The sequence below is a fragment of the Corylus avellana genome, chromosome ca7 (assembly GCF_901000735.1).
Source record: "Corylus avellana chromosome ca7, CavTom2PMs-1.0".
NCBI classification, from domain to species: domain Eukaryota; kingdom Viridiplantae; phylum Streptophyta; class Magnoliopsida; order Fagales; family Betulaceae; genus Corylus; species Corylus avellana.
Genome location: NC_081547.1, coordinates 15,453,148 through 15,468,252, shown reverse-complemented (window position 1 = coordinate 15,468,252; position 15,105 = coordinate 15,453,148).

Here is a 15,105-nt window from a genome sequence, read left to right as displayed (position 1 = left end):
CACTTGGCCTATGTATTTGAGATAATGAGTAAGGCATGTGGTAAAACCTAGGCCTAGTTCTAGGGCATGGGAACGCATGGCCTGAGAAGATTCTCTCCTTGGGCCATACGGCCATTAGAAGAGTGGAGGCTAGGGTTTTTCCTAGCCCTAGCCACTCCCCTATAGGAATCCTAGTTTGACTATGTCTTTTGATGCTCTTTCTTCCCACATTGCTTAAATCTAATTCTATGTCTCCTTGATAAGCCTACAAATAGAGAAGAGCCTATGCTCTCAAATCACTAAATTCAATCTATCAAGTTCTCTTAATAGTTCTTTGTGTTAACTCACGAAAAACAAAAATTTAAGATATGAAGAGCCAAGTAAGAGCACACATTCTCTTGGTTATTACTAGTCATTGGTGAGAAGATCTAGAAGTCTCTACATCCTTAAGATCTATTGTGTTCTTGAAGAAAGAAGAACTTGTTCTTTGTGTTCTTTAAAAATAAGAAATTGTTTTTCGTGTTCTTGAACAAGAAAGAATATGTTCTTGGGGAAGCAAAAAGAATTTTTCCCAAAGCCAGTAATGGCCGCTAATATCCAAGTAAGTGTTCTTTAAAATTTAATTTTAAATAGCAATTATTCTTCGTAAAGGATCTTGCCATGAGAATTCGATTCCTTCCACTGCACAAATATCTGATTTGCAATCCTATTCTCAACAACTTCATCTCGGGACTTACGACTTAGCGCATCTGCCACAACATTAGCTTTACTAGGATGGTAAAACATTTGGCCATCATAATTCTTTTTCACCTCTAACGACCTTCTCTGTCTAATATTTAGATCCTTCTGTCTGAAGATATATACTTGAGAGTGTTAAGTGCTAAAATATTCATATTTTTAGCCCTTAACTTACATGTTTTAATCCTCTAGTTTTAGTTAATTTATGTCATTTTCGTTATTTTATGTGTTTTCCTTGATTTCTTAGGTCATTGGAAGAAAAAGAAGCAATCTCCAAAGTTTTGGACTTAAAAAGAGTTATTTTGGAAATTGGGAGGCTCTGGTAGAGCGATCGACTGTAGGGGAGCTGCGATCAAGCGCACTACAGGCGATGACCACAATGCACAAAGCACCCACGATCGAGCGCAAGCACAAGGAGGATCGATCATAGACCTGCAATCGATCACACACGAGCTGCGATCGAGCGCACCCGTGCATGATGGCCAAGTCAGTCGCCAGCCTTAATAAGGAAAGAGCAACTTTTAGGGATTTGTAGCTTAGTGTGAATTGGGGCTTAAACCTTATGATTTTTAGGGGTTCTAGAGTATTCCTAAAGGCCTATAAATAGACCCTTAAGCCTCTAGAATAAAAATACTTTCCAAGGAGAAGAATTGGAGCTCTTCAAGTTCAAGTTCCGGGTTTATTCTTTTCCTTTCTCTTATTTTATTTTATGAAGATGTTTAACATCAAACTTATGTGTAACTAATTTATTTAGTAGAGCTAGATTGAAGCTCTAGTTATGTTTAGTTGATATTCAATATTGGCGCCCTTGTGATGATCTTGTTGTGATATCTAAATTGATTAATTCCTATTTTCATGAATTCCTCATATGTGTGTGCCTGATCAGCATATGCATGTGGTATGGACTAGTTAGTTAAATCAATTTGGATGACCGAGTTCTGGGTTTAATAAAAGTAACAAAAGAAATCCACACCGGGTTCTTGGGTTAATCAACACGGGGAACCGAGAGTAGACGCCCATGCCCTAGGCCTCATGTGTTTGTCGATTTTCACAGTTTTATGCTTTGTTAAAGAACAACTTAGTAGACACCCATGCTAAATCCTTTAAGAAAGAAAAGAATTAGAGTAGCACCCATGCCTAATTCGTTGCTTAGGGAAATCAATAGCTTAAGGAGTAGACACCAATGCCCTTAGGTTGACAAACATTAGATATTCATAACATGATCAAAACATTGGCATATTGATATATTAGCTAAATATAATTAGTGGTGGATATCAAAGCCCTACCCTTTTATCATTATCAACTCACTTCCAATCTTTGTTTTAGTTTACTTTTGGAATTAATTTTAAACAAAATTCAGCAATCCTTATGGGAGTGACCCCGTACTTGCACCCTATACTATTGTGTTGACCTCGTGCACTTGCGAGTAAAACATCCAATTATTTGCCTATTAATTTAGGTAGGTAATTGTGACAACAAGTTTTTGGCGCCGTTGCCGGGGATTGCGGCGAATTTTGTTTAGAATTATTTTCCTTTACTTGTGTTATTTTAATTTTCAATTTTGGTTTTTTACTTTAATTTATTTTTGTTTTAATTTTTTTTTTCTATTTTTCTAGTTTTTTTCCGCAGTTCCTGTTTTACCTCTGGAGGTGCGCTCAAGCGCCCAACCAGGGCGATCGAGCGCACCAGTGAGATTGAGCGCACATGGTGCGATCGATCGCACATCCAGAGAGCAGCACAGTTATTGCACTACTTATATATCTGATTTTTTTTCTTTTCTTTCATGCAGGGACAGTTGAGTCTGCATCTTTGTAAGTTTTATTTTCAATTTTGTTTTTATTTTCCCTTTTTAATTTTAACTTTTTGTTATTTTATTTTTAAATTTCACATATGTGGGGAGGCAGTCCGAAGCCCCATGAACCATGTTTTTTATGCCATGACCCTTATCACCATGTTAGAGAATGTCTTATAATGAGACAAATTTCTAACAAATTTAATGGGCATAAGAACACATCGTTCTTTAGACTAGGGAATGGCCGCTATTTTGATTCCTGTAACCCAACATGGAGCCAACAATCCAATCTCTCATGGCAAGCTCAAGCTTCCGGAATTCATGCTCAACAATCTCATGGACTGCAACATCACTCATCTCAGCAATTCTATGGTCATGCATATTCCTCTCAATCAGCTCCACAACAGCAATGTTAGGCTGAACCACCTTCTCTTATAGATATGATAAATACATTAATTAAGACTACACAGCAAGCATCTGAGGAGATGAAGACCTACTTCAAACCGAAAGGCAAGAGTCTCAAAGAAAAAGAAGCATATCAAGAGGAGCCATCTTCCACCTATTGACCTCCACAATACCAAGAAGAGGAGCCATCTCCCATATATGATCATTTGAATTCTTCTCTACATCAACAATATCAAGAAGAACCACCTCCTCCAAAAGGGTCTACCTTACAAGAAGCATTTGCTGCCTTAGAAAAACAGTATGCTGACTTTACAAAATATGCTGCAGCTCATCTTAGCCGCATGGCGGAAAGAGAGCAATCATTTGAATGGATGGAGGCCCACCTCAAGCAAAAATCAGATACACTTAAAGAAGAAGAAGAAGAAGAAGAATGTCAAAGTCAGTTGGTGGCCAATCCTAATGAGCATTACATGGAGGAAGAATGCACCTGCTATCATGCTCATGCTGTCACCCTGAGGAGTGAAGAGGTGGTTGAAAATCTAGTGGAAGAGGGAAAGGAGGAGCAAATTAAAGTTCCACAGGAGCCACATCAAGAAAGAGAAGAAAGCACTAAGATTTTTTCACCATTAGCTCTTATTCCTGAAACACCAAGAGGCGAAGAGAGAAGTCTATTAGAGCTACCACATGAGCAAATTGAGGACATCAAGATAGAAAAGCTCCCTGAGTTTTCTTCCTACTTTATTCCAGTTCATGATTCCCCACCAAATGAGAAACTATTTGAGAAAACTCAAAGTGGTCCTTCCCGATCTATAGAAATTTGGAATTACCTTGCAACAGTAAAGATTCACCCCCTTTGGTGTAAGAGAAGGAAAGATTGGTGCTTCAAGTTTAAAGTACCCAAGTCTGGCTAAAGATGTTAAACTTAGCGCTCATGGGAGGCACCCCATAGTTTATCTTGTTATTTTCTTTTTGTGTGTTTCATTTAATCATTTCATTTATTTTTAGTTTTGTTTCCCTTTACTTGTTTTTGTGTTTTCTTTTTTTTGCAGGGACAAGTGTGCTTCGATTCAAGTTTGGGGGTATGCTATGAGCCATGCTTTCCAAGATGATGTCCATCTCCCGGGTACATTCTTTCCTTAATTTAGACACAATGGGGACAATGTGTCATTTAAGTTTGGGGGTATGGAGGGAACACATGTTGTTTACACACACTTTGTCCCAGTTTCATGTTATTTGTTTTGTTTGTTTGTTTGTTTATAAAAAAAAAAAAAAAAAATTAATTAATTAATTAAAAAAAAAAATTTATGCATGTTCATGTTTACCTTAAAATTTGGTTAATCTGAAAGAATTGTGGCTTGAATTCATCATTGAGCTTAAAATTTTGAACACATGATCTGATGAGTGAATTTGTTAATTTGATTACTTGCTTAGGATAGTTGAAAAATTACATGTTTGATCTGATCACACAAGCACATTAGCACATAATTTATGAGGTATGACAACAAGTCTGATGTGTGTGTTTCTGTATCTTGGATGAAATTGGATGACTTATTGGATGACACCATGGCATATATAGTGATAAAAAAAATAAATAAAAAAGGTGAAATAAATGATCATTGGTGGCTTTTCATTGAGTAACTGGGCCTCTTGCCTCAAAGTATTGAGTGTTCACGTCAAAAGCTGAAAAATTTGGAATTTGATCAATGTCATGGTTAGTTGATTTTGTAGCCTTTTTGACTCGAGTTAGTAGGTCCTTAAGGGTGTCTCTACACCTAATGCCCTAAAATCATTTGGTTTTTGGGAGTCATTGACTTAACACTCACTACATGGGTCAATTAGAAAGCTTAAGTGAACCAAACATTGCACAACCTGACCAAAAAAATAAAAAAGAGAGAAAAAGAAATATGTCATAGTTGTTCATTCTAGTAGAGATTTCAGTGAATTTTGAGATATGGAGACAGTACACAGATTTAGAAGTCTCATAATTTTGTGCTAGTTCACCTTACACTGTTTTCAAACTTGTGATGTTTTAGCATGTCCTCTGTAAGTAATTGAACTCTGGGATTCCAATTCATTGTGAAGATAGAGTTCAACTTTTTAAGCCTGCAAATGAATGAAAATCATGATCTTGAAGCGATGCTTTAATTTTTGGAATAACATGAACTGTGCATGATGGTAGTAGGTAACATTTATGGAAAACCGTCACGAGACTTTACTCGTCCTCTAGGGAATTCCTAGGGGTTTAAAAGGCTTGTTGAATATGCTAAATGCAATCATACATCCCACAAAAGATGGATTTATCTTTTTGTTCTCTGTTTTTCATTTTTTTTTTTTTTTTTTTTTTTTAGTTTTGTATTGCTAAGGGACTAGCAATATGTAAATTTGGGGTATGTTAAGTGCTAAAATATTCATATTTTTAACCTTTAACTTACATGTTTTAATCCTTTAGTTTTAGTTAATTTATGTCATTTTAGTTATTTTATGTGTTTTCCTTGATTTTGTAGGTCATTGGAAGAAAAAGAAGCAATCTCCAAAGTTTTGGACTTAAAAAGAGCTATTTTGGAAATTGGGAGGCTCTGGTAGAGCGATCGATCACAGGGGAGCTACGATCGAGCGCACTACAGCTGATGACCACAATGCACAAGGCACCCATGATCGAGCGCAAGCACAAGGAGGATCGATCGCAAACCTGCATGATGGCCAAGTCAGCCGCCAGCCTTAATAAGGAAAGAGCAACTTTTAGGATTTTGTAGATTAGTGCGAACTGGGGCTCAAACCCTACGATTTTTAGGGGTTCTAGAGTATTCCTAAAGGCCTATAAATAGACCCTTAAACCTCTAGAATATATATACTTTCCAATGAGAAGAATTGGAGCTCTTCAAGTTCAAGTTCCGGGTTTCTTCTTTTCCTTTCTCTTATTTTATTTTATGAAGATGTTTAACATCAAACTTATGTGTAACTAATTTATTTAGTAGGGCTAGATTGAAGCCCTAGTTATGTTTAGTTGATATTCAATATTGGTGCCCTTGTGATGATCTTGTTGTGATATCTAAATTGATTAATTCTTGTTTTCATGAATTCCTCATATGTGTGTGCCTGATCAACATATTCATGTGGTATGGACTAGTTAGTTAAATCAATTTGAATGACCGAGTCTTGGGTTTAATAAAAGTAACAAAATAAATCCACACCGGGTTCTTGGGTTAATCAACATGGGGAACCAGGAGTAGACACCCATGCCCTAGGCCTCATGTGTTTGTCAATTTCCATAGTTTTATGCTTTCTTAAAGAACAACTTAGTAGACGTCCATGCTAAATCCTTTAAGAAAGAAAAGAATTAGAGTAGGCACCCATGCCTAATTCAATGCTTAGGAAAATCAATAGCTTAAGGAGTAGACATCGATGCCCTTAGGTTGACAAACATTAGATATTCATAACATGATCAAAACATTGGCATATTGATATATTAGCTAAATATAATTAGTGGTGGATATCAAAGTCCTACCCTATTATCATTATCAACTCACTTCCAATCTTTGTTTAAGTTTACTTTTAGAATTAATTTTAAGCAAAATTCAGCAATCCTCATGGGAATGACCCCGTACTTGCACCCTATACTACTGTGTTGACCTCGTGCACTTGCGGGTAAAACATCCAATTCTTTGCCTATTAATTTAGGTAGGAAATTGTGACAACAGAGACTCTAGTGATCAATGTGAATCTCACACTCCTCGCCATAAAGATAATTGTTAGGTTTAGGTTTGGCCTAATTCAATGAAAAATCTTGTACTTTGTTTGTTGTTTAAAACCTTGGGAAAGAGGAGTTAGGTTTTTAGTGTTTGGGGTGAGGTCTCTATTTTCCCGTTATGAAGCATGTCATGACTGGCTCATGACAGCACTTGCAGATGTGCTCTCTGGTTTCCCGTCACGAACCACGTCATGACGGCCATGTAACGGCACTGAAGTTGATACCTACTATTTTCTCATCAAAAGCCTCTTCAAGACGGGCATGTAACGGGCTGTAATACCTCGATAAAAACAATAGTTTTTATTAAAAGATTTTTATGAGGAATGGTTAAAAGATTTATGAAAGACCCGGTTTTTTAACAAAGAACCTAAGCCCATACTTATAACCTAAAAATCCTTATGCGTTTTGAAACACAAACCTGAGCTTAACCATTTCTGACCGAACGTACGCTAGGGTTACAGGACGTACGCTCCTGCTCTTAGTGGAGGATGTATGCAGGGTGACCACCATATGTACACCTGCAAAAAGTACAAGGACATACACCTGGGGACCACCCGGACGTACGCTACTTTTTAGAAAACCATTGGATAATATCTATACGTACGATGCAACCTTTGGACCGTTGAGTGAATAGTATTGGACATCCGCTACATTTCAGAGTAGTTGGTAGCGCCCTCAGCTTTTCTGGCCTATAAATACCCAACCCCCCCATCGTCTTCAAACATATTTCTTGCCTCCAGACCGTCTGAAACCCCATAAGTGAATATCTTTGTGAGTTTTGTGATTCGAGAAGGAAGGAAGCATTTGTGTGCATTCTTGCCGATTTCCAAGGTAACCCCTTGCTCATTTTATGCTTTCACTACTATTTTTATTGCTTTCTTAAATGTTGTAAGTCTTCAAAAGATGCTATGTTAAGCTCTTTACTCTTTTCCTTACAAAACAAGAAATGTTTTCAAAATAGTTTCAAAAGCTTCTTTGATTCCATGTATTGCATGATGTTGAGTTTTCTTACGTTGCGTGTGTTTATTTCTTAGCCTAGAAGGGGATATAGTAGCTTATAGATTTTATAGAAGCCTTAAAGCACAGTTTGGAGCTTTAGGCGGATGGCCTAACTCACTGGTCGGATGTATGCCTTGGAGCTTGGACGTATGGTCAGAAAGCCAGGCACCGGCCCTTAAGCCCCACTCGTGTGTATTTTAGAGCCTAGCAATCCTTTTGTTAGTTAAATTTTAGTATTTTACTTGTAAGGGTCCTTTAGAATTGTGCATAACGACATGTTGTATTGCTTATAGCAGGATTTAGCGATGTCGGAGGATCCAAGCGAGCGTTCAAAGTAAGTAAATGCTTACGCCCCTTTTTCCTTAAAAACGTGGGATATGTCATTTGACTAACCATGAGTATGATATGAGCATGTCTACATTTTTGTAACTACTCGGTAACTGCATAATAACCTGATTGACAAGATGCATTGTATGATATGGTATACCAATACATGCGGTATAATGGCCATGAGCTTATTATATAGACTTTATTTTATGGTCAAATGTGTGTGCTGTATATATGGGCCCTGGATCCAATAGTTGTTTCATGGCCGACGCAGCCTTAATGGGCAATCACTACAGGGCGAACATCATTAGTGGTGTTGGCCATCTGAGGTCGGACTCGGTTGTGCCGCTAGTGTTATGTACGATAGTGTACAATGGCTAGGGCACCAGCATGCATTATTAGTCCCTCGGGATAGCGCCAACCTTGCTGAGAATGGGTAATATCTCGAGTAAACCATACATGAGAGTTATGACCTATAAAAACATTATTCTTTCTGCATTAAAACAGTTGCACAATTGCTGCCAGTAGTACACCATGCTCTGATAACCAAAATACTATTTTTATGGAGTATTAACGGAGACAGCGTCTCACTTTGAATACATATCGAAACTGCATGTTTAATTCTGCTCAAATGGACTCATATCATACATAGCTATGAGATTTACTTACTAAGTCTTTAGACTTACGTTGTTATTACCCTTTTAGGAAGCTTGTCACTAGAACCTAGGAGTGGCCTGGTTGCCACTACGAAATTTGCTTAGAACCTGCATGTTGTCAACAAGTTTGTTTATTATTATTAATTAGTTGCTCCATGCCTTTATTTGAATTTTACTTGTACCATAATGATTTACAATACTTCTCAGAATAATTTCACCTTCCTATGTATTAACTCTAATAATGATTAGAGGGGCGATTCCTCATTTAGCCACAAGTTGGTTTAACTGGGGTAATTGCCAGTAACCTTACCTAGTTAGCCAAGGCTAATTTTGGGGGCTTTATAGTATGGTATCAGAGCAAATGGTCTTGCCGACTGTAGAAAATATTCTAAGAATAGGTTGTAATACCTTAGGTGTAAATCATAAAGGCCGGAGCATAGGATAGAGTTAGGTTCTCTGATTGTTGTTTGATTGAGGTGTGGGCTATAGTAACAGGCTTCTTGATTGCTTAGTTTTTAGTTGAACGGGATCGCCTGTTCCTCGTTACAGGCACTTGATTCTGCTTCACACTCAAGTGCGCGATGGGTGTCAATGCTGGGCAATTGTTCAGGAATGGCCAGCTGACTTAGGGCCTTATGTGCCTAGATTCAAGCCTCGCCATACTGAGTGCAAGGTTTCCACTAGACCCTTTCGAAGGCCGAAGTCCCCATCACAGAAGGAGATTCAAGAGGAAGGAGCTCAAGCATAATTCAAGGATGGCCCGGCTACAACAAAATGGAAACGTCACAACATGTCAGCTGTACAAGATTTCCCACCTATTCCTTGAAGATACAACCCCTACCTTAGCACGGAAAAGAAAGTGGAGAGGCATGCACTACTGACTCAGATTGCGAACGAACACACCCAGATGGTGCAAGAAAAGATCCGACTGTTGGAGGCAGAAGCATTACCAAATGGATCTGACAAAACAGAAAGTCGCTTTCCTCCCCAACATCGATAAGGATTTTGAGGCACTAGTTAAGGATGAAGAAGACCCGTTAGAAGAACCAGACGGAGAGTGCTAGACCTAGGAGTTGGGTAGCTTTTGAATGAGTAAGGCACTAGGTAGTTGGATTATGTGTCGTACTCAGAAGTGCGTTTTGAGTCCATGTGTTTTCAAAAAAAAAAAAAAAGGATTTCAAAAGAAAAAAAAAAAAAAAATTCACTCATACCTTTAGTTTTGTGAAATCAATTTGCACACCGAAACCTACTTAGCCCTTTTGTCTCTTTGTTGTAAAAATATAAAATAAAATAAAAAAATTGGTGCCGTACTTAATCTCCCATGACTAAACCGACGCACAGAAACCCTAATTCTTCAATGCCTCTTCTTTAAAAACGGTTGAACGTACCCTAAACCCTATTCATTTCAATTTTCTCTCAAACCAAACACTCCCAACCTCGATTTCAGCCAAGTCTTCCAAAGATTTCAAAGGTTTGTACCCTTTTTCAAAGATTAAACAAGGTATGAAGATTTCCAAGCTCTATTTAGAATTTTCGCAACTTTAGGGTTTTGATTTTTGATTTTCAATTTCTTACATTTCATGTGATTTAGCTGGCTAGTTGTGAACTAGGATCATGTTACAAGGTAGTTATGCTTGCATTTTCGCATCATTGTCACTTCAATTGCTTCACATTCGGATTTGGGGGTTTTTGCCCTAATTCCAAAATCCTTTGATTTCTTGACCCCACCACAAAATTGATGCATGGGTTGTGACCCAAATGTCCCTATGATGACCCATGAACGAGACCCACTCGCTCATTTGATTCATTTTGACCAACCTAAACCCTAATCTTTAAATTTATGGGATTTTTGCCTAAATTCGAATTTGCTTGATTTTGTGACCCCCATTGGGTAGTATGGACCAATTGAAACCAAAAATATATGATTGGGGACGCGATCTATCTTTTGGTTGGATGGATTCGAAAGTTTTCATCCGAATCTAAAAATGACCAAAATACCCCTTATCCCTAAAAAATGGGTATTTTCACTTAACCTAGGGGCAACCCAATTTTGTCGAATGATTGAGGCCTACCCATTAGACCCTTTGATTGAAAACTTGACTGTTTGGGTTTAATGTTTGGTCTGAACCCATGAAATGACCAAAATGCCCTTCCTTCCCAAAATGGGTATTTTTGTCCTAATGGCCCAATTTTGTCAAACAAGTCAGGACTATTTATTAAACTAAACCTTGAATATTTGAGAATCCCCACTTGTACTCTTAGTCAATTCAAATCCAACCATCTCTGAGTGAATTTACCAAAATACCCTTGAATCCACAACCTGACCCCTGTGATAAATCAACTAACCGTTCACAAAATCTTGAGGCCACTAATTACTTGAGGGCATTCAAGTAATTAACCTCAAATACTCCACCCTTTCAGTGCCCTCGCCTAAATTACCAAATCATCCAACCCACTAAACACGTTCAACCTCAGTTTGGAAATGACCCCGGAATCTCCACTAAACATGTCTTGCATTATCTCCTACATTTTTGCCATGCCAGGGTGAAGTTTCATTAGGATGATTTTGCATATAGTTGGGGTAGGATATTGCATGTGAGCATAGTATTGATAGAATTCTTGATGCAGGACGATGGCACACAAGAAACCTAGTGCGGCAGCCTCATCCTTATCATGCCCGCGATCCTGCTGATTCGGGCCATGATGCAGGACACCCAGGACCCCGAGTCCGATTTCAATTTCGAGATGGAGGATGTCGCCCTCGACATCTCACCAGCCAGTACTCCTGAGCCCTAGGGGCAAATGAGGGAGATCTATAGCGGCACTGATTGTAGCAACGCTGAGAATACCTACGATCGCACCCGCTTCAGTTTCGATAAGGCCCGGCACTAGTACCAGGTCATTTACAAGGGGAGGAAGATTATAGTTGAGAAGGGGATCGACGTGGCTGACATAGCAAACATAGGTCCAAGGGTACGGATGATACTAGACGCCCAGGGTTGGACGGACATGGTGGTGGATCACCGTCCCGCAGTTGAGGAGCTGGTCCACAAGTTCTACGCCAATATCCATATGAGGTACGGCGACTCTTTTCACTCTTGGCTCCGAGGCAAGCCAATCATAGTGACCCCTACTCTCATCAATTGCATCACTAGGGCACCACGAGTGCGTGACCTAAGATACCCTTACCTTGTTGATAGCCTTCCTACCCATGCTCAGTTGGTAGAGCATTTTGCCAATAGGCGTCCCCACCAGATGGAAATGGAGGGAGAAGGAGGTTTCCAGATGAATGACCTCAAGGGCGACGACGACCGGTGCATCTACCGCATCATGGTCAGTCAGATATTTTTGGTAGTGAGCCTCACATCCATCACCATTGAGTGAGCTCGCTACCTTTATGTGCTTTTGACTGAGACCCCCATCGATTTTGGCTCCTTGGTCATGACGACGATGATGGGAGTACGGCTAATGGACCAGATCACTGCCCTGCCGTATGGAGCCGTAGTCACTCAGATCGCCGAGCATGCCGGAGTGTCTACTAGAGGTTTGAAGGAGCTACCGCCATCCAAAGGACTTATAACCTGTGATTCTTCAATGTGAGTAGCACTCACCTACGAGAGGTTGAGCAGGAGTAGAGACCACCATGACCATCGAGAGCCGCCCAAGCTGATGGAGCATCCTCATCTACTAGTCAGGGCAAGCATCTGGATCGTATGGAGAGCACGCTCTGAGAGGTGCAGCAATCCCTTTAGGAGTTGCACAAGGCACGAGCAGAGGACCACGCTATTCTCGTACAGCTTCGAGACCACTTGATGGGATTCCTTGACGTCAGGGATTACAGCATCCACAGTCCGAGCGTCAACTAGGGATGACGGAGCCCGAGTGTGAGGGGCACACCTGGTCGACCATTTGCGAAGCCCAGCTCTAGGAGACGATCCTACTCGTAGAGTGTCTTGTTTGTGATGGTCACCTTCTTTTCGGCTATTTTTGTGAATCCACAGTGGTGATGGCAATTTTGTATGTCTTGGTTACATTATAAGTCCACCTTGGTGGTGGCAATTTTGATGCACTATGTATGACTGTTTTACTATGCTTGTTTATATATGCGATTGTTCTCTTACTTCTGCCGATTTAACTATGTATGCCAATCTTTCCAAAACCATATGTTCCTTACCAACTATTTCCTTCTATCTAAACTTTTAATTGTTTTTGAAAACCCTCTCTACCAGGAGGATTTTGTTTATTACTAAAACCAAATTTCCAGTATGAAATTCTTATAAGGAGGGGAGAGTGTAAACAAAGACCTAGTTTTAGTAAAGACCTAGTAAAGACCTAGTGTAAACAAAGACCTAGTAATTCTTATAAAGACCTAGTTTTATAACAAAGAACCTAAGCCCATACTTATAACCTAAAACTCCTTAGGCGTTTTGAAGAACAAACCCACGCTTAACCTTTTCTGACCTAACGTACGCTAGGGTTATCAGACGTACGCTCATGTTTTTAGTGGAGGACGTACGCAGGGGGACCACCATACGTACGCCTACAAAAAGTACAAGGACGTAAGCCTGGGGACCACCCGGACATACGCTAATTTTTAGAAAACCACTGGATAATACCTGTAAGTATGATGCACCCTTTGGACCGTTCAATAAATAGCAACAGACGTCCGCTACTTTTTAGAGTAGTTGGTAGCACCCTCAACTTTTCTGGCCTATAAATACCCACCCCCCCCTCCCCCCCCCCCAATCGCCTTCAAACATATTTCTTGCCTCTAAACCCTCTGAAACCCCTAGAGTGAATATCTTTGTGAGTTTTATGATTTGAGAAGGAAGGAAGCATTGGTGTGCGTTCCTACCGATTTCAAAGGTAACCCCTTGCCAGTTTTATGCTTTCACTATTGTTTTTATTGCTTTCTTCAATGTTGTGAGTCTTCAAAAGATGCTATGTTAAGCTCTTTACTCTTTTCCTTACAAAACAAGAAATGTTTTCAAAATAGTTTCAAAAGCTTCTTTGATTCCTTGTATTGCATAATGTTGAGTTTTCTTACGTTGCATGTGTTTATTTCTTAGCCTAGAAGGGGATATAGTAGCCTATATATTTTATTGAAGCCGTACAACACAGTTTGGAGCTATAAACAGATGGCCTAACTCATTGATTGGATGTACACCCTCGAGCTCGTACGTACCGTCAGAAAGCCAGGCACCAGCCCTTAAGCCCCCCTCGTGTGTATTTTAGAGCCTAGCAATCTTTTGTTAAATAAAGCTTAGTATTTTACTCGTAAGGGTCCTCTAGAACTGCGCATAACGACGTGTCATATTGCGTTATATTAGGATTTAGCGATGCTAGAGGATCCATGTGAACGTACGAGGTAAGTAAATGCTTATGCCCTTTTTCCTTAAAAACATGGGATATGTCAGTTGACTGACTATGATTATGATATGAGCATGTCTACGTTTTTGTAACAACTCGATAACTACGTAATAAACTGATTGACTAGATGCATTGTATGACATGGTACACCGGTATGTGCAGTATAATGGTCATGGGCTTACTACTTAGACTTCATTCTATGGTCAAATGTGTGTGTTGTTATATAGGCCTTGGATTCAATGGTTGTTTTGTAGCTGGCGTAGCCTTCATGGACGGTCACTACAGGATAAACATCATTAGCGGCGTGGACCACCCGAGGTTGGACTCGGCCACCCGAGCTAGTGTTATGCACGGTAGTGTATAATGGCTGGGGCACCGACATTGTATTACAGGTCCCTCGGGACAGTGCCAACCCTGCTGAGAAGGGGTAATATCTCAAGTAGACCATACATGAGAGTTATGACCTATAAAAACAATATTCTTTCTACATTAAAACACTTGGGCAATTGCCGCCGGTAGTACACCACGCTCTGATAACCAAAATACTATTTTTATGGTTTATTAACGGAGACAGCGTCTCACTTTGAATATGTATCAAAACTGCACATTTAATTCTACTCAAATGGACTCATATCATACATAGGCGTGAGGTTTACTTACTAAGTCTTTAGACTTATGCTGTTATTACCCTTTTTGGAAGCTTATCACTAGAACCCAGGAGTGGCCTAGTTGCCATTAAGGAATTTGCTTAGAACCTGCATGCTGTCAACAGGTTTGTTTATTATTATTAATTAGTTGCTCTATGTCTTTATTTTGAGGATTTTACTTCTACCATAATCATTTATAGTACTTCTCAGATTAATTTTACCTTCCTATGCATTAACTCTGATAATGCTTAGAGGGGCGATTCCTCATTTAGCCATAAATTGGTTTAACTGGTGTAGTTGCCAGTAACCCTACCAGGTTAACCAAGGCTAATTTTGGGTGCGTTAGAAAGGGACTTCCTATTTTCTCGTCAGATGGATCCTCAGGACGGGACACGTGACGAGAATAAGATCATTTGTTCTTCCTGTCATGACGACACTCCTTTC